The sequence below is a fragment of the Dryobates pubescens genome, chromosome 15 (assembly GCF_014839835.1).
Source record: "Dryobates pubescens isolate bDryPub1 chromosome 15, bDryPub1.pri, whole genome shotgun sequence".
Classification (NCBI taxonomy): domain Eukaryota; kingdom Metazoa; phylum Chordata; class Aves; order Piciformes; family Picidae; genus Dryobates; species Dryobates pubescens.
The window spans coordinates 21,919,425-21,937,143 of record NC_071626.1 but is presented as its reverse complement, the minus strand read 5'-3'; positions in this window follow the sequence as shown (position 1 = coordinate 21,937,143).

Here is a 17,719-nt window from a genome sequence, read left to right as displayed (position 1 = left end):
CCAGTTCTGGGCCCCTCAGTTTAGGAAGGATATTGACTTGCTGGAACGAGTCCAGAGAAGGGCAACAAAATTGGTGAGGGGTTTGGATCACAAGCCCCATGAGGAGAGGCTGAGGGAGCTGGGGTTGCTTAGCCTGGAGAAAAGGAGACTCAGGGGGGACCTTATTGCTCTCTACAACTACCTGAAGGGAGGTTGTAGACAGGCGGAGGTTGGTCTCTTCTCCAAGGCAACCAGCACCAGAACAAGAGGACACAGTCTCAGAAGGCACCAGGGGAGGTTTAGGTTACATGTTAGGAAGAAGTTCTATACAGAGAGAGTGATTGCCCATTGGAATGGGCTGCCCAGGGAGGTGGTGGAGTCACCATCATTGGAGGTGTTCAGGAGGAGACTTGATGGGGTGCTTGGTGCCATGGGTTAGTTGTTTAGGTGGGTTGGACTGGTTGAGGGGTTGGACGCGATGCTCTTGAAGGTCTCTTCCAACCTGGTTTATTCTATGTATTCTATGTATTCTATGTAAAAGCAGGAGTGTGTGGCATTGCATGCACACAGATATGCTTGCAGAACCATTATTTTCGCACATTTAGGAAAAGCCATAACATAGAACTACATTAAACTGGTTAAACCATTTCTAACTCTCAGCAAGCTGACAGGTACAGTTATTCCCCCAGGCCCTCATCATTAGTTTGTCTCTTAAAGGCAAGAATTTCCTTTGGTTTATAACCCCAGGGAGGGATTCAGCCAGTTTTATAGAGAAGTCTAAGGGGAGAAAGAGCGAATTGATGGCTTTTGTGTTTCTCCATGAATAATCTGTGTGGAACCCTGAAGAGGTGTTTAAGTAGAACTCAAGGATGCTACTAGGTGATTGCAGTCTACATTAAAGAAATAATCTCTTTCCTATACCTTACTTACCCAACTATTTCCGTTCTGAAAATCTCACCACCCCATCATGGCTTTTTATAGCATACATTCACAAGTACACTGTTCATTATGTAGCTGTTGCCAACATCAAATGCTTCAAAGGTGTCAGAAGAAATTCTGCATTGTCTGGCAAAAAAAAAAAAACAACAGGAGGCAGTACTTTTATAATTTCTTCTTTAAACAGGAAAAAAAAAATTGGAAGCAAGAAGACAAAACACATCACCTGTGGAAAACTGCTTGTTGCTTAAAAAGAAAATGCAAAAACTATAAAAGTCTCAAATGTTTCTTAAAAAAGATTTATATATTTCCCTCCATTATCTCCCTTTAAAAACAAATAAAAGAACATCCCAAAAGCTTCAGCAATGTGCTTAAGACTGAATAGGGAGCTCTTCTCCCATAGATATTCTCTGTTGTGGTAGGTATTTGTTTCCCCAGCTTTCAATAGTCCAAATAATATGTCTAGGGATGACCCAGAGGCTCTCCAGAGGGACCTTGGCAGGCTGGACAGATGGGCAGAGTCCAAGAAGATGGCATTTAACAAGTCCAAGTGCTGGGTACCACGACAACCCCATGCAGTGCTACAGGCTGGGGTCAGAGTGGCAGGAGAGCAGCCAGGCAGAAAGGCACCCGGGGGTACTTATTGACAGCTGGCTGAACATGAGCCAACAGTGTGCCCAGGTGGGCAAGAAGGCCAATGGCATCCTGGCCTGAATTAGAAATAGTGTGGCCAGTGGGAGCAGGGAAGTCATTCTGCCCTGTACTCTGGATTGGTTAGGCCACACCTTTGAGTACTCTGTTCAGTTCTGGGCCCCTCAGTTTAGAAAGGACATTGAGACTCTTGAATGTGTCCAGAGAAGGGCAACGAGGCTGAGGAGGGGTTTGGAGCACAGCTCTGTGAGGAGAGGCTGAGGGAGCTGGGGTTGTTTAGCCTGGAGAAGAGGAGGCTCAGGGGAGACCTTCTTGCTGTCTACAAGTACCTGAAGGGAGGTTATAGCCAGGAGGGGATTGGTCTCTTCTCCCAGGCAATCAGCACCAGAACAAGAGGACACAGTCTCAAGCTGTGCGAGGGGAAATTTAAGCTTGAGGTGAGGAGAAAGTTCTTCGCAGAGAGAGTCGTTCGCCATTGGAATGTGCTGCCCAGGGAGGTGGTGGAGTCACCTTCCCTGGAGGTGTTCAAGAGGGGATTGGACGTGGCACTTGGAGACGTGGTTTAGTAGTCATGAGGTGTTGGGTGACAGGTTGGACTTGATGATCTTTGAGGTCTTTTCCAACCTTATTGATTCTATAATTCTATGACCCTATGATTCTATGACCCATGCTACACCTTTGCCGTGACTGCAGTAGCTGTGCTTCTTGCAAACTGCACTAACACAGTGCTCTTTTAAGAGTCTGTCTAAAAACTGGGGAGTTAAAAATTAATCAAAGGAGATTCAGTTGCTGTAAAATTGCCACTCTACCCATAAATTGTCTTTTTACACTGAGGTATGGGCAGAGTTCTCAGAATAGTGTGTGATCCTGCATGCCATCTGCACTGTACAACAGCCAAGCACAACGGGTGGTTTTTACAGCTGAGGAGGAGAAGAAATGCAAAAGCAAAGCAGGCTGTCACTTTCTGTGTTTGTCTTGGAAAATATTTAAAAAGATAGTATTACAGAAACCAAGTGATCCATTTCTTGACATTACCATGGACATACAATGTTGCTCTGGTGTGTGTTCGTTTGTAGTCTTGCATATCTGTGGCTGCCTGCTGGAAAGAGAAAGCTGAAGACCCTCAGCCATTCATTTGGGCACCTCGGGATTAACATACTTTTTAAGTGATCACAGTCATTCCAAATGCAGCTTGATCAAAATACTGCTATTAATTTACAGTCTCAAAACAGAGCCTGAACTCATCTGGCTTGTCTTTGAAGGAGGCAAACTGGGGGAAAAACAACAACAACACAAAACAGTGGGTTTGGTGCTAACAGCAGAAATGGGACTAATTAGTGAAATAATGACACTGCTTCTGTCGTGCTAGCAAAATCTACTTTATATTTAATATCACAGGACAAAAGTAGAAAAATCCCAAACAATCTGCACATCTCAGGCAAACTCTATTTAGGGACTTGATAATAGATACATATTCTTATCTTTTCATTTAGGTGTCCTCTCATCTTCAATATCTTTTGGATTGAAATACTATGTTCTGTCTGATTTTTACCAGAATAGATTCCAGTGACAGAGTGTGAGTCTTGAAGGGCAGCCAAGGAGCACTTGACACTGCTTGTGCAGAGGCACAGATGTGGTGAGAGTGGCAGCTTTCACTCTCCATTTTGGATTTTACCATCACTCCACCACACATGGAAGCAGATTGCAGGCTGCTGAGGATTGCCTTAGCAACTAGTGAGCATGAGGGACCTTTCTGGTAGAAAGATGTGGTAGTTTTAGGCTATGCCTTTAAAATTCTATTCTATTCTATTCTATTCTATTCTATTCTATTCTATTCTATTCTATTCTATTCTATTCTATTCTATTCTTCTGGTTTCCATTAAAGACATACATCACAATTTTGTTGGCTGAATATAATTTCCTAGCATTTTCAGCATTAGAAGAGAAGTTGTTATCTAAATACCAAATAAAAGGGATTCTGGGTTAGACTCACATAGTGTGGCCATTGGGAGTAGGGAATTGATCATGCCCCTGCACTTGGCACTGGTGAAGCAGCCCCTTGAACACTTTGTTCTGTTTCGGGCCCCTCACTGCAAGGACACTGACTTGCTGGAGTGTGTCCAGAGATGGGCGATGAAGCTGGAGGGAACTGGGATGGTTTAGTCTGGAGAAGAGGAGGCTGAGGGTAGACCTTCATTCTCTCCCCAACTCCCTGAAAGGAGGTGGTAGTGTGGTGGTGGATGATCTGTACTCCCTAGTATCAAGTGACAGGACAAGAGGAAATGGTCTCAAATTGTGCCAGGGGAGGTTTAAACTGAATATAGGGAAAAATTGGAACCTGAGAGGTGGTGAAGTCACCATCCCTGGATGTGTCCAAAGAATGTGTAGACATGGCATTTTGGGACATGGTTTCATGACCATGGTGGTCTTAGGTTGATGGCTGGACTCAATGATCTTAGAGGTCTTTTCCAAACAATTCTATTAATTCTTAGAAAATCTTAGAAAATAAGAGATGTAAACCAATCTTTTGTGCATGAGGTATAGACTGGCAAAAGTGAAGCCAGTATTAGTGTCCAGACAGGGAGCCTTTATGATTCTGGAACCAGAGTCTAAACAAACCACAAAGATGACCACTAGTATGAGATGGAGGGGGTCCTTGGGAGTACAAAATTGGGTGAGTTGACCTGTGTGTTGATAGTGTCTTGGAGGAGAGTCCACAAGACCTCATGCATGTTGGTTTCTTTATTGTCACATTTTGTAGATACTCAGGCACTCCTCCAACCCAGTAGTTGGACTATCCAAGGTACTTTCAGGGATGAAAAGGGAAAGTCCTTGTATCAGACTGGAGTATGGATTTCTGTCCCAATTCATTAACCTCATGCAAAATTCAGTTGCTTTAGCTTCATGCAGTTTAAATTAATTTTCTTCCATCAGTATAAATAATGTCAGGAAGATATTACACTATACATCTATGTCTTTGCAGCCTGAGGATATTGCAGGGTGGCAGTTCAGGGAACATCTGAAAGTGTTCTGCAAAGAGACTTTTCTATGCAGTGATCCTAAATTGTCCTTCAAGGCACCTCTAGGATCAATTCGGCTGAACCAGAATGGGGATGAATAATCAGTGTGGGAGAGTGGAAAGGTGAAGAGAGAGAAGAAGGAAATATTGGTAGAAATCTGCCTAAGCACCCAATATACCCTGTAACCAAGGAATTGTAAAAGCTTGTAGAGCTCCTCCAGGCCAAACAATAGCATTAGTTCGCACCAAAAGCTACTACAACACCTCTTTGAGAGGCACTGAGTTAATAAGTGTAGTCATCTCGAGGTAAGTCATGTTACAAGTCATAAAAGAATTTACTGGAAGATTATTTCTTTTTATGGATTTCCTGTTCTGAAGTCTGACCCTCCAATTTGCCATCCATGGATAAAATTTCAGGAATTCCTGTCCTTTGGGTTAGTCCCATCAACTACCAATGACCTCAACACAGATCCACAGATTGCATCTGGTTGGAAGGGACCCTCAAAGGCCATCTTGTCCAAACCCCCTACAGTCAGCAGGGACACCTCCAACTAGATCAGGCTGCCCAGGGCCATATCAAGTCTCATCTTGAGTGTCTCCAGAGATGGGACTTCAACCATACCCCCGACAACCTGTTTCAGTATTTTACCACTCTCGTTGTAAAGAACTCTTAATGTCTAACCTAACTCTGCCCTGCTGCAGTTTCAAACCATTGGCCCTCACCTTATCACTACAAGCCCTTCTAAACAGTCTTTCCCCAGCCTTCCTGTAGGTCCCCTTCAGATATTGAAATGTAACAATAAGGTCTCCCTGGAGTCTTCTCTTCTCCAGGCTGAACAGCCCCCATTTTTTCATCCTGTCTTCACAGGAGATAGTATTTAATCACCATTAATACAGATAGTATTAAATTTAGATTAATCTTACTACTCTTGGTATTTGTGAAGAAAGTCTTCTGAATGTGTCCTGAGAATGACCAATATAGCCTTGTCAACCTGAGTCTTCCCACATGAAAGTGAAAATCATTTTAATGCAGTGCTAACTTTAAGACCAAGAAATGGAAGCAGAGTTCCTGCTGCTAGTGTTTTCACCTGTGGTGACAGGAGGATCACAGTCTGCCCCTTTGCTTTCCATCAAAGATGGAGCAGGATGGTAACATAGCAGAAGACACCTATATAATTACATGCCTTGAGCTTTTAATTGCTTCAAGCCACTCCCTGATGAAACATAGATGTCTCTCAAAAAGTTGATAATAGAGTTGGAGAGAGGTGAATTTGCTCTGAAACATTTATAAGAAATGCTTGTGTACTGACTACTACAATGTGAATCTACACCAGATGTGCCCTGACTATAGAGAAGGCAGTGCACAGCGTACCCAATGAGATGCTGAAGATGCAGAGCTTTTCTCTATGCTACCTTTCAGGGCCCTAGCTACTGTAGCCACAGGATATTTGTCATAAATTAGAATACCAATTACATTCATGTACTCTTCATATCTGAGGAAATAGATTAGTTTCAATGTATTTATTATTCTATATGTGCTATATTAGGACATAACAATTCTCTGCAACACTTTGCTCAGTACTTTTTGTGCAATACACATCGAGGTGTAGAGGTTATTAAAAACATTGTTGAAATATAAATCAGACAACAGCAGAGAGATTTGCAATGGCCTTGGGACAAAAAGTTTAGAGGAGAAATGACATTTTCATAGGTGTGACCCTTTCACGTTCTCTGCATTACATGATGAAAAACTTGGACTTTGTTCTTAGATTTGATTCCTCACTCCCAGTTTTTTCAGGTGAATATGCACAATTTTCTCCTCTAGAGCAGACATATAAAGTAAGGATAAAGCCAATTTGGATTGAAGATGCAGAAGAAAGATCATGGTTTAGTCTCAACTGATTCCTCAGCTACAAAGTAGTTAGCAATTTCTGTGTATCTTCTTTCTAGAGTGAATTATTTGATGGAAGTGTGAATGAAAGACATCAAAGAACATTTTGGGAATTCCTTATCTGTTGCATATCAGTGCACATTACACCTTAATGTGGCAGCAGATAAAAGTTTCAATATCCTCTTAGGTGAATGGAAAAGGGAAATGAATTCATGTATTCCCTTAGATCATATTGCTGTATGTATCCATTAAGTTTATCTAGACAGCTTTTAAAAGGCATGCATTGGTTACCTCTTCAGTTGTTCACCGATAGTTATGGTCAGATCAATTAATTTTAAGAGCTTGTACAGTGGCATAGCAGAGTTTCACTTTTCCTAAACCAAGTTTCTGTTGAGTACAACAAATAAAGACAATGAAATATAGATCTCCATGTCTCAGGACACAGAAGTAAAGCATGTTTTAAAATTTCCAAAAGCAGGCAGGTGGCAGAGAATCTTAGAGTATGTTTACACAGCCCAATAGATATATGTTAGAAATCCCTAGCTAGTTCTGAATGGGCTGGTCTACCTGTGCTCATTGCTGTGCTCAGCAATGTGCTCTTGTGGCCAAGAAGGCCAATGCCATTCTGGGGTGGATTAGAAGGGCTGTGGTTAGTAGGTCCAGAGAGGTTCTTCTACCCTTCTAGTGTGCCCTGGTGGGGATGCACCCGAAATATTGTGTCCAGTTCTGGGCCTCTCAGTTCAAGAAGGACCTCAAGCTTAAGAGCTTTCATCACAGAGCCACAAAAATTATGAAGGGAGTGGAACATCTTCCTTACAAGGAGAGTCTGAGGGAGCTGGTGCTCTTTAGCTTGGAGAAGAGGAGACTGAAGGGTGACCTCATTCATATTGATAAAGATGTGCAGGATGAGAGCCAAGAGGACGGAACCAGGCTCTGCTCAGTGATGCTCCATAACAGGACAAGGGGCAGTGGTGGAAGTTGAGGTATAGGAAGTTCCATGGAAACATGAGGAGAAAATTTTTCCCTGTGAGGGTGATAGAACACTGGAACAGGCTGTCCTGAGGGGTTGTGGACTCTCCCTCTTTGGAGATATTCAAAACCCATATGGATGTCTTCCTGTGTGATCTGCTCTAGGTGATCCTGCTCTGGCAGGGGGTTGGACTAGGTGATCTTTCAAGGTCCTTTCCAACCCCTGACATTCTGTGATTCTGTGATCTGTTTCAGAAAATAACACTACTGTCCAAGGATATTAATTAAGGTCTTGGAATTAGTATCAAGAATAAATTTACATGGGGAGAAATTAAGAGAGTTGTGCTTTCCTTGACCTCTTAACACTGCCTGGTAGTATGCTCATTGCTCTTCACACAGTGCAGTAACAGGTGTGTAACTGTGCACAACCAGAAACCGATTCCATCAGTGTCTAGTTCTGCTGGTATGCAGGTTAACAGGAAATTGTGCTCAGACCAATTAACCCTGCCTCACAGCAAAGCAAAATAGAAGGCTGCTGTACCAGTTGCTGCTGCCAGTTCCACAGCTTCTTAGTTCAAAGCTCTCTCAGCTGCTTAGTTCAAAGCTCTTTCAGCTATCACCTCTGTTTCTGCGTGGCCCCCCCACTGCATGCTATGGGGACACAATATTCTCTTACATGGATATGGGCTATTCAGTCACTGTACAGCTCTTGAAAAATATATTCAGGACAACTAAATCTTTACCAAATACTATGACGATTTTATTATTGTTACTACTTCTAACTGTTGGTCATCAAAAGTTTGGGGTTTTATGGGGGTTTTGTTGTTGTTTTTTTCACAAAAGTTCTCTCACAACCCTATGCAGATCTTGATAAATTAATAATTAGCTTAGGTTTACTTTAAAGCTAAGCATGTGCATTGTACTTCCTTAAACAGAATCTCCAAGGATCAGATCTTCCTTCACTTTATATCTCTTGTGTAAGTTTCCATATTTATGCTCTGAACAGAGCAGAGCTAGTCAAGCAGCAAGTTTTTTTCCTGTGTACTTTTGGAGTGATGAATTGAGATTCCTGATAATTTAAAAAGCACTGCATTGGTCTAACAAACTGGGTGACCTTATTACTCTCTACAACTACCTGAAGGGAGGTTGTAGACAGGTATCTTCTCCCAGGCAGCCAGTACCAGAACAAGAGGACACAGTCTTGGGCTGCACCAGGGGAGGTTTAGGTTACATGTTAGGAAGAAGTTCTATACAGAGAGAGTGATTGCCCATTGGAATGGGCTGCCTGGGGAGGTGGTGGAGTTGCCATCATTGAAAGTGTTCAGGAGGAGACTTGATGGGGTGCTGGGTGCCATGGGTTAGTTGTTTAGGTGGGTTAGATTGGTTGATGGGTTGGATGCGATGATCTTGAAGGTCTCTTCCAACCACCTGGTTTATTCTATGTATTCTATGTATTCTATAAACTTGGGCAAGTCACAGAAAACTACAAATAGTTGTCCTTTAGCACTTGACCAATTTGGGGGTAGCATAGGTAGAATATTATCTACTAGTTCCTGTGGATGCCAGCAAAGGATCACAGAATCACCAAGGTTGGAAGAGACCTCAAAGATCATCAAGTCCAAGCAGCCACCACAGATCTCATGACTAAACCATGGCACCAAGTGCCACATCCAGTCCCCTCTTGAACACCTCCAGGGAAGGTGATTTAACCACCTCCCTGGGCAGCACATTCCAATGGTGAACGACTCTCTCTGTGAAGAACTTTCTCTTCACCTCCAGCCTAAACTTCCCCTGGCACAGATTGAGACAGTGTCTTCTTGTTCTGGTGCTGGTTGACTGGGAGAAGAGGCCAACCCCCTCCTGGCTACAACCTCCCTTCAGGTAGTTGGAGACAGCAATAAGGTCTCTCCTGAGCTTCCTCTTCTCCAGGCTAAACAATCCCAGCTCCCTCAGCCTTTCCTCACAGGGCTGTGCTCGAGGCCTCTCCCCAGCCTCTGCCCTTCTCTGGACACGTTCAAGTGTCTCAATGTCCTTCTTAAACTGAGGGGCCCAGAACTGGACACAATACTCAAGGTGTGGCCTAACCAGTGCTGAGTACAGGGGCACAATGACCTCCCTGTTCCTGCTGGCCACACTATTCTTGATGCAGGCCAGGATGCCATTGGCCTTCTTGGCCACCTGGGCACACCGCTGGCTCATGTTCAGCTGGCTGTTTAGGCCAGAGCTAACAAAGTAAATCTGTGATGTTTGATTTTAGAATCCCAAAATAACTCACTCTCAAAGAAGAAGAAAAATAATAGGTAACTAGAAAAAGCAGCTCCAAAATACCTTTTTTTTTTTTTTAATTAAACCTGTGTTGAAAAATGTAGGCAATATTTAAAATAGCAGAACTTATTTTATAACATGTTTTGCTTTGAATTCATCAGTATAGTTCTCTTCCCATTTGTACAGTTTCTTCTTTCATTCTGTCATCCCCAATTGCAACATTTAGGTAAAATGAGCAACAGGCAGGAAGATAAGTTTGAGCTCACCTTAGTTTCAGCATTTTAAAAGCTCTAAATTGTCCAGCTTTTCTCAGTCTTAGTGACAGCCCCAATCAGTTCTTCATATCTTGATGTATTTGGAATGTGGGGAAGTCCAGATTCATGTACAGCAACTTGTGTTGAGGTATTGAAGGCTTGCATAAGGCTGCTGCTTCCGTCTGTTACATTGGTTGTATAAACCACATGATCTTTTTAAACCCCTTTTCACTGAACCCTGGTTTTGATTTCTTCTGCAAATTCATGAAGGAGAGTTGAGTGAGATCTCTTGGAATGTCTAAGAATAGTCACCCCAAAATACAAGTAATTAGATGTTATTTTGTATGTTATTAATTACTCTGAAAACTAGATCTGAAATAAAATGGCATTGCTCACAAAAATGTTGTCTTGTTGCCAGCCTTCTCTGTGATTTCTTTGCAGCCATATGAATCATATGTCAAAACCTGAGGGCAAAAGTAGTCATTATAACTTTAAAAGCAAACAAATTCAAAGTGTACTAAAACTTTTACCAAATTCAGTTATTTGCAGCCAGAAAGGAGTGCTCAGAGTGTCTCCAAAGGACAGCTGTGATTATTAGCAGTCTTAGCATACTACCATGGAAAAGATCAGGCAAAGCTCAGTGAGTGAGCCACTCTCCTTTTGGATGAGAAATAGTCTCTTATTCTTCAAAGATCCCCTGGCACGTTCTACATGAGCAAACTCATATGTCTTGGGTCTCATCCCAATTCCTGCTTCAGTCATTGTACTCCAGCACCTGAAAGCCAGGACGTTTACACAGGGTGTGCTATTCATCCCCTCTCCCATGTTAGTATTTCATTAAATGACTGTGTTTTCAAAGGCTGTTTTATCCTGCTTCATTTATCCAGTTGAAATGATTCCAGTTTTGCAGTTGGATTTCCAAAGTTTTTCAAATGTAGTAGGTCCATAGGATAAAAGATGATTCATTAATGTAGCAATAAAGATTAACACAGAAATATTGTTAACATGGCTATCTAGGTTAGTGATTGTAGAAGCTTTACTGACTAGGAATTAAGCTGTGGTGTCTCACACTTCTCCATGCACATCAGCCCCTAGGAACAGAGTCTTGTAGCATTTATTTTCAGCCTCTGCATGGTGGTTAACCAAAGTGCCAAATTCTGCAGGTCTCTGATAGTAGCAGCTAATGAAGCTGCTCTATTTTAAAGAGCTTCTTAATCTATGTTAATACAGTGAAGATTATTATAGAAGCAATAATAATCATAGATAAATTGATAATGACAAGAAATCAATGTCTGGCTTGTTAATTATGAAGCTTTTACTATAAAAAGAAATCATTTAGCAACTGCAATTAACCAGTTATGAAGAATTTTTATTAGAAACTCCATTTAGTGAGTCTTGTGGTTTTTAATGTACTGGCTGAACCACTGCCACTTTTACTCTAAATCCTGCCCCTGCTTTGATGGTTAGGGTGCAAAACCATGGGAAGGTTAAAACTTCCACCTCTTTGTCTTAACAGAACAAAAACATCTTTGCTTTCTTGCACAGCTGGACCCCAAGACACATAGGTTGCACCCTCTCTTCTTACAAGGATATATGCATAGAGCTCACATGCCACAGACAGGCTATTCCTTTCTGAGTAGATATGGTCTCATGCCACTGAGGGCCCAACAGAAGGGGCTTGAGAGCCAGCCAGGCTCTCCAACCTCCCCAAACCTGAAAAATGATTCAAATAAAGGAAATGGGTCAGTGTATGTAAAGGTGTTTAAACAAACATCTGAGGCATTTTCCTCCCTTTTTTAATGAATCAAAAATAAGTTGTTTTTATGCTTCAGTTCCAAAGAAGGGCTGAGTGCCCAAAACTTCATCAAGTTTTTCCAGCTATGCTTTTTGGTCTAATAAATTATGCTCTCTGTCTTTGTTTTCTCTTTAAAAAGATGACTGGTTTTGCTATAAACACAAAAGGCTGGTCAGATTTACTTGATTTTTGTGGTCTCAACATACCACAGATTTCTTTAGTTGTGTATATTGTTTTAATCACATCTAAGTTCTTTTATTCTGAATTTGAGTTTGTCTTCTTGTTGCTTGCCCTGGAAACTTTCAGATCTGACATGGCATTTACGTAAAATTACAAGGAATTGTTGCTTGTGGTTTGATTCTTTCAGGTTTATTATGATCTCTGATCTTCAAAACTTGACTGGTAGTAGCCTTGTTGGGTTGAAAATGTCTTAAGTGGGTCACATGAAAGTTGATCTGCTATAACACTGCTTGCACCAGTTTGATTTATTGCTGTGCTTTCTCCCCTAACCACCCATCCTGAATTAGGAGCTGGATCCAAACTTGCTTAAAGTTTTAGTTTATTCCAGAACAATCTGTAATGGAAACTAGAAGCACACTTGAAATTCCTGACATCCAAGGCTTGTAAGCCCAGTTCAAATACAAAACAGTGTCCTTGAAGAGAAGCTGAGTATCCTCGGTCAATGGTGATCCTGTGATCCTATGGTCAACGGTGCTGAACTGGATACTATACTTGATAGTTTGCCTAGAAAAATCCAGTTGCTATCATAGCTGAAAAGTTTCAGACTTCAAAGGGTTGATTTGAACTTCTGAGTACATTTCACAGTGGCAATAAAGCATGCTTCTGCTTTGCTCCTAAAGTGTTGTGATGGGGTACAACCCCTGTGTTCTACCCAGAGCTTTTCATGCAACTTTGTTATCTCTGTAACATAAAGTTTAAAGATTTGATTGCACACCTTTGGGTTGTCCCTGGGTTCTGCTTGCAAATCTACTGAATTTTGCAGCCTACTTCTCTATGTGAGTTCAAGATTTAGAAATGCTCTGGGTGTGCTTACATCGTGCCAGCAAATACTGGACTTCTATGGTATGCTTTCAGAACTCCCTGCCTAATAGTCTAAGAGACATATTGCATCACCTGAGAATAAAGACAATCTGCAAAATGGAGCAAAGCTCTATTCATAAAAGCCCCTGAAAATTTTATCTAAAATTTCCGGGTACTGTATGACTCACTAATTACTTTTTTCCCCCCAGGAAAAGCTGGTCTCTTACGATTACCCCAAGTGATCCTGCTTTGGCAGAGGGGTTGGACCCGATGAGCTCTTGAGACCTCTTCCAACCTCTAATATACTGTGATACTGTGATTTACCTAGAGAATTAATGCAAGTGATTGGTGCAAGTATCAAAACTTAGTTTTCTGATAGAAAAGTGGGTGAGAGAATCTATGAGATTCCTGCAGAAAAAGAAATTGCATTATGTGTGTTTAAGTCTGAATAAGGAATCTAATGCTGAAGGGGTTCTTGCTTATCTACTGAAGATAAGAGAAAGGTTGCTAATGAAACAAGAAGCTACATGAAACATGTCTGTGTTTTCTTGGACTTGATGATCTTAGAGGTCTTTTCCAACTGAAAAAATTTGGTGCTTCTGTGATTCTTTTTCTCCTGCAAAGTGAAATTCACAGAAGGTCTGACAAAAGGTTCATAAATCTCTCAAGGAAATCTGGTGCATAGTGATGCTTTTTTTTTCCTTTTTATTGCTGACACATTTGTAAAGGAAAAATAAAAATTCAATAAGAAAAGAATCTATGCAAGTGCAGCAATCTTGGCCTCATGCACAACCAGGGAGACTAGTACTGCTTTGAGCTCTTGTGACAGTTTTAGGCTGTGCCTTTAAGAAAGGGACAGCTGCAAAATTCTCTGAAATGTTTAGGTGTAAAAAGGGAAAACAAAGATAATTCCAAACAAATTTCATTGGCAGATCAGTAGAATGTAACTTTAAGAACTTAGTCTGAGTTCAGTCTGTTCTGCTTTGTTTTTCTCTTCTGTTCTTGTCTGGAGTGCATGTCACTGACCTTGGACTGATGAGATAAGAAAACTAACTTCTCAAACAACTGCTTTGAACTAACAATTTTTCCCCTTAATATCCATTTCTCTTTATAATCCTTTTTCACCCAGTTAATTAATGGGGGAAAGGGGAGGAAGGGGGAAAAGGGGCTTTGGGGGAACCCAGGAGGGGATTCTCCTCAGGAAGGTGTTTCTGTGTCATGTTCTTTCCTATATATTTTTGTATATACTGTACATTTTGTATATATTCATTGCATTTCATTCTGCTTGTAAAATGCAGCTTTTCATTAGCTACTCTGACTGAGTCTAGCTGTGCTTTATGTGGTGGGAGGGTTAAACCTTCACACTACCACAGCTCTCTTCTGTGTTGTCTTGTTTAGGTTTTTTTTTAATAATTAAAATTTGATTTTATTTAGAATAAGTAGCTGAATTCAATCTTCTAGGTGACATCAACAAAGTATGTGTTCATATATTTGTTAAGTAGAAAGATATTTAGCTTTCAGGAAGCAGGAATCTGACATATTCCTATTTTCTGCCAAATATTTGAAAGTATTGAGCCAAAAGCTTTAGTTAGGCTGCCTATAGCAACCCTGGGCTGAATGTTTGTCCCTTGTCAGACTTCTGAATCACAGAAATCACAGAAACATTTTGGTTGGATAAGACCTTTAAGATCATCCAGTCCAACCATTATCTAACTCTACCAGCTCTGGGGCTAAACCATGTCCCTCAGCACCACATCTCTGCCTCTCTAAAACACCTGCAGGCATGGGGATTCAACCACCTTACTGGGCAGCCTGTTCCAGTATTTTATAATCCATTCAGTCAAGAAGCTTCCTCCCATATCCAACCCAAAGCTTCCCTGGTGCAAATTGAGGCAGTTTCTTCTTGTCCTGTGACTTGTTACTAAGGGAGAAGAGACCAACACCCTCCTCACTGCAACCTCCTTCCAGGGAGCTGCAGAGAGTGAGTATACAGAGCTAGTCAAGTAGTTGTAGAGTGTGAGGTAAATCATAGGAGAAACATTCTTAACCAACAACTAGAGAAGCCACCTTTCTGAATTTTATTTTGAACTGAAAAATAAAACTTACTCAATATGATTTGATCTCATTTGACATTTTTCCCATCTTGGCCATTTGGTTGGCACAACCATTTCCACTCTGTTTCAGATCATTATAATCTGTTATTCAGTACTACTTGATTTTACTTTGCTGTTTTTTGTTTGTTTGTTTGTTTATTGTTTGTTTGTTTGAAATCTGAAAACAGGACCAGCACAGAAACAGATCCTAAAGGATCATGTGATAGATAATAATGATAATATTCCTAACCTACAATACTTTGACTGGGAAAAAGCTTAGTGTTTGTGTTTGTTTGGTTTGGTTTTTTCCCTTCACACACTGTTTCAAAGAAAAAAACCCAACAGACAGCATAGTGCATCTTAGGAGTTTTGAGATGTAATTGTTTATGCATCTAGTGAAGGATGTCCCTAATCAATGCAGGGAGATTGGACTAGATGACCTTTGGAGATTCTTTCCAACCCAAACCATGCTATGATCCCATGTAGACTATATGATGGTGTGCTTATTGGGATGCTTACTATCAATATATGCTGCAGGACCCTGTCTGGGAAAAAATGTTGGAAATATTTCAAATTGTTTAAAATCATGTGTCTTTCAGAAAACTCTGAAGGTTCCCTGGGTAGATCTCCAAAACTTAATGAATAATTAGACTAGACTAGACTAGACTAGACTAGTAGAATAGAATAGAATAGAATAGAATAGAATAGAATAGAATAGAATAGAATAGAATAGAATAGAATAGAATAGAATAGAATAGGTTGGAAGAGAACTTTGAGATCATCGAGTCCAAGCTATCATCCAACACCATCTAATCAACTAAACCACGACACCAAGCACCCCATCAAGTCTCCTAAACACCTCCAATGATGAAGACTCCACCACCTCCCTGGGCAACCTATTCAAATGGGCAATCATTCTCTCTATGAAGAATTTCTTCCTAACATCCAGTCTAAACCTTCCTTGGTGCAGCTTGTGACCTTGTCCTCTTGTTCTGGTGCTGGCTGCCTGGGAGAAGAGACCAACCCCCACCTGGCTACAACCTCCCTTCAGGTAGTTGTAGACAGCAAGAAGGTCTTCTCTGAGCCTTCTCTTCTCCAGGCTAAGCAACCCCAGCTCCCTCAGTCTCTCCTCATAGGGCTTGTGCTCCAAACCTCTCACCAGCTTTGTTACCCTTCTCTGGACACGTTCCAGCAAGTCAACATCTTTCCTAAACTGAGGGGCCCAGAACTGGACACAGGACTCAGGGTGTGGCCTAACCAGTGCAGTGTACAGGGGAAGAGTGACCTTCCTGATCCTGCTGGCCTCACCGATCCTGATACAGGCCAGCATGTCATTGGCCCTCTTGGCCCCCTGAGCACACTGCTGGCTCATGTTCAGCCTACTATCAACCAGTACTCCCAGGTCCCTTTCTGCCTGGCCGCTCTCCAGCCACTCTGACCCCAGCCATAGCTCTGCATGGGGTTGCTGTGGCCAATGTGTAGAACCTGGCACTTGGATGTTTTAAATTTGTGCCAGTTTTCAGGGAGGTGCTGCTACAAAATACAGAGGCAAAAGCAAAATAAGTGCTAGGAATAAGGGCCTGAAACACAAATGCTTTCATCTGGGTTGGAAGTGAGTAAGATAATATGAGGTTAGCAGGACTAGATAATCTTCATCCCAAAATTGTACAGGAAATGGTGCATGACAAAGTAGGTCCAGTAGAAAACAGTTTTAATAAACTATTTGAGCCAACAGTGGTACCATCTGACTGAAAAACAGCAAATGTAAGATTCACACTGGGAATGATTATGAAGGGATAATGCCAACATTATTAGCTTTGAAGATTTTCCCTATCTCTGGCCAAACTATAAATCTGGTTTGGATCAGAGTAGGAAAAAGTCTGCCAAGAGAGAACTGTGGGCCTTAATGGGACTAAAGGGACCATCCTTTAAAAGAGCAGGAACTGTCTGAGGAAACTGAAAAAAAGCCAGGGTCATCAGGATGTGATAAGGCTTTGAAAACTGGGTATTTTGGAAAACTGGTTTTGTTTCTAAGTAAATTTATCACTATTACTTTTACTTTTTCCCCCAAAAAAACATATTAAAATAATCTCTAATCCCTAATCCTTGGGTTTTGGAGGTCTCCTTCACCATTGTATATATAGGTATTAAAACTCCCCCAAAGAAGAACCACAGGTGTCCAGACTTTCAACTAGGCAGAGTACCAACAATAAATCTCAGACTGCAGTAGCCCAAGCCCTCTTCTTCACAGAGAAGAATGGTGAGCACTGCTGCTCCAGACACATGCAGAGACAGGAAACAAAGCAGTGGTGAAAGGATTCCTGCTAACTCAACAGGACTGAGACATGCCAGCTTTCTACTGTGCTGTGGCAGGTATGAATAAAAGAAGATCCTTCAGGGATTGTATGATATACAAGAGGAAGGATAGCTCAGAAGTCAGGCACTGAAAAAGTGACAGGGCAGGTCAGGGGGGAGGTTCTTCTCTATTCCCTTGGAAAACTGTGGATGTTATTGAAGGTAGTGACTGCACTGAGGAATTTTCTAAAGTGCTTGCTGATATAATCCTCTCTCTGGGTATCCTTATGCTGCTGCAGTGGTCTCCACCTGGAAATTTACCTGCTGATACAACTCCTAGACAAGACTATAGTCTGTAATATGCCTGTTACCCATCTATGAAATGAAAATTATGGCACCTCCTTCACTCACAGAGATGTCATTAGGATTATATGCATTATATGCTGTGAGGTACTCAGGAATTGTAATATAGTCCTGGAAGGATGATAACAAAAAAGGAGATGGGGGCGAGGGGAAAGGAAGAAGAAAAGT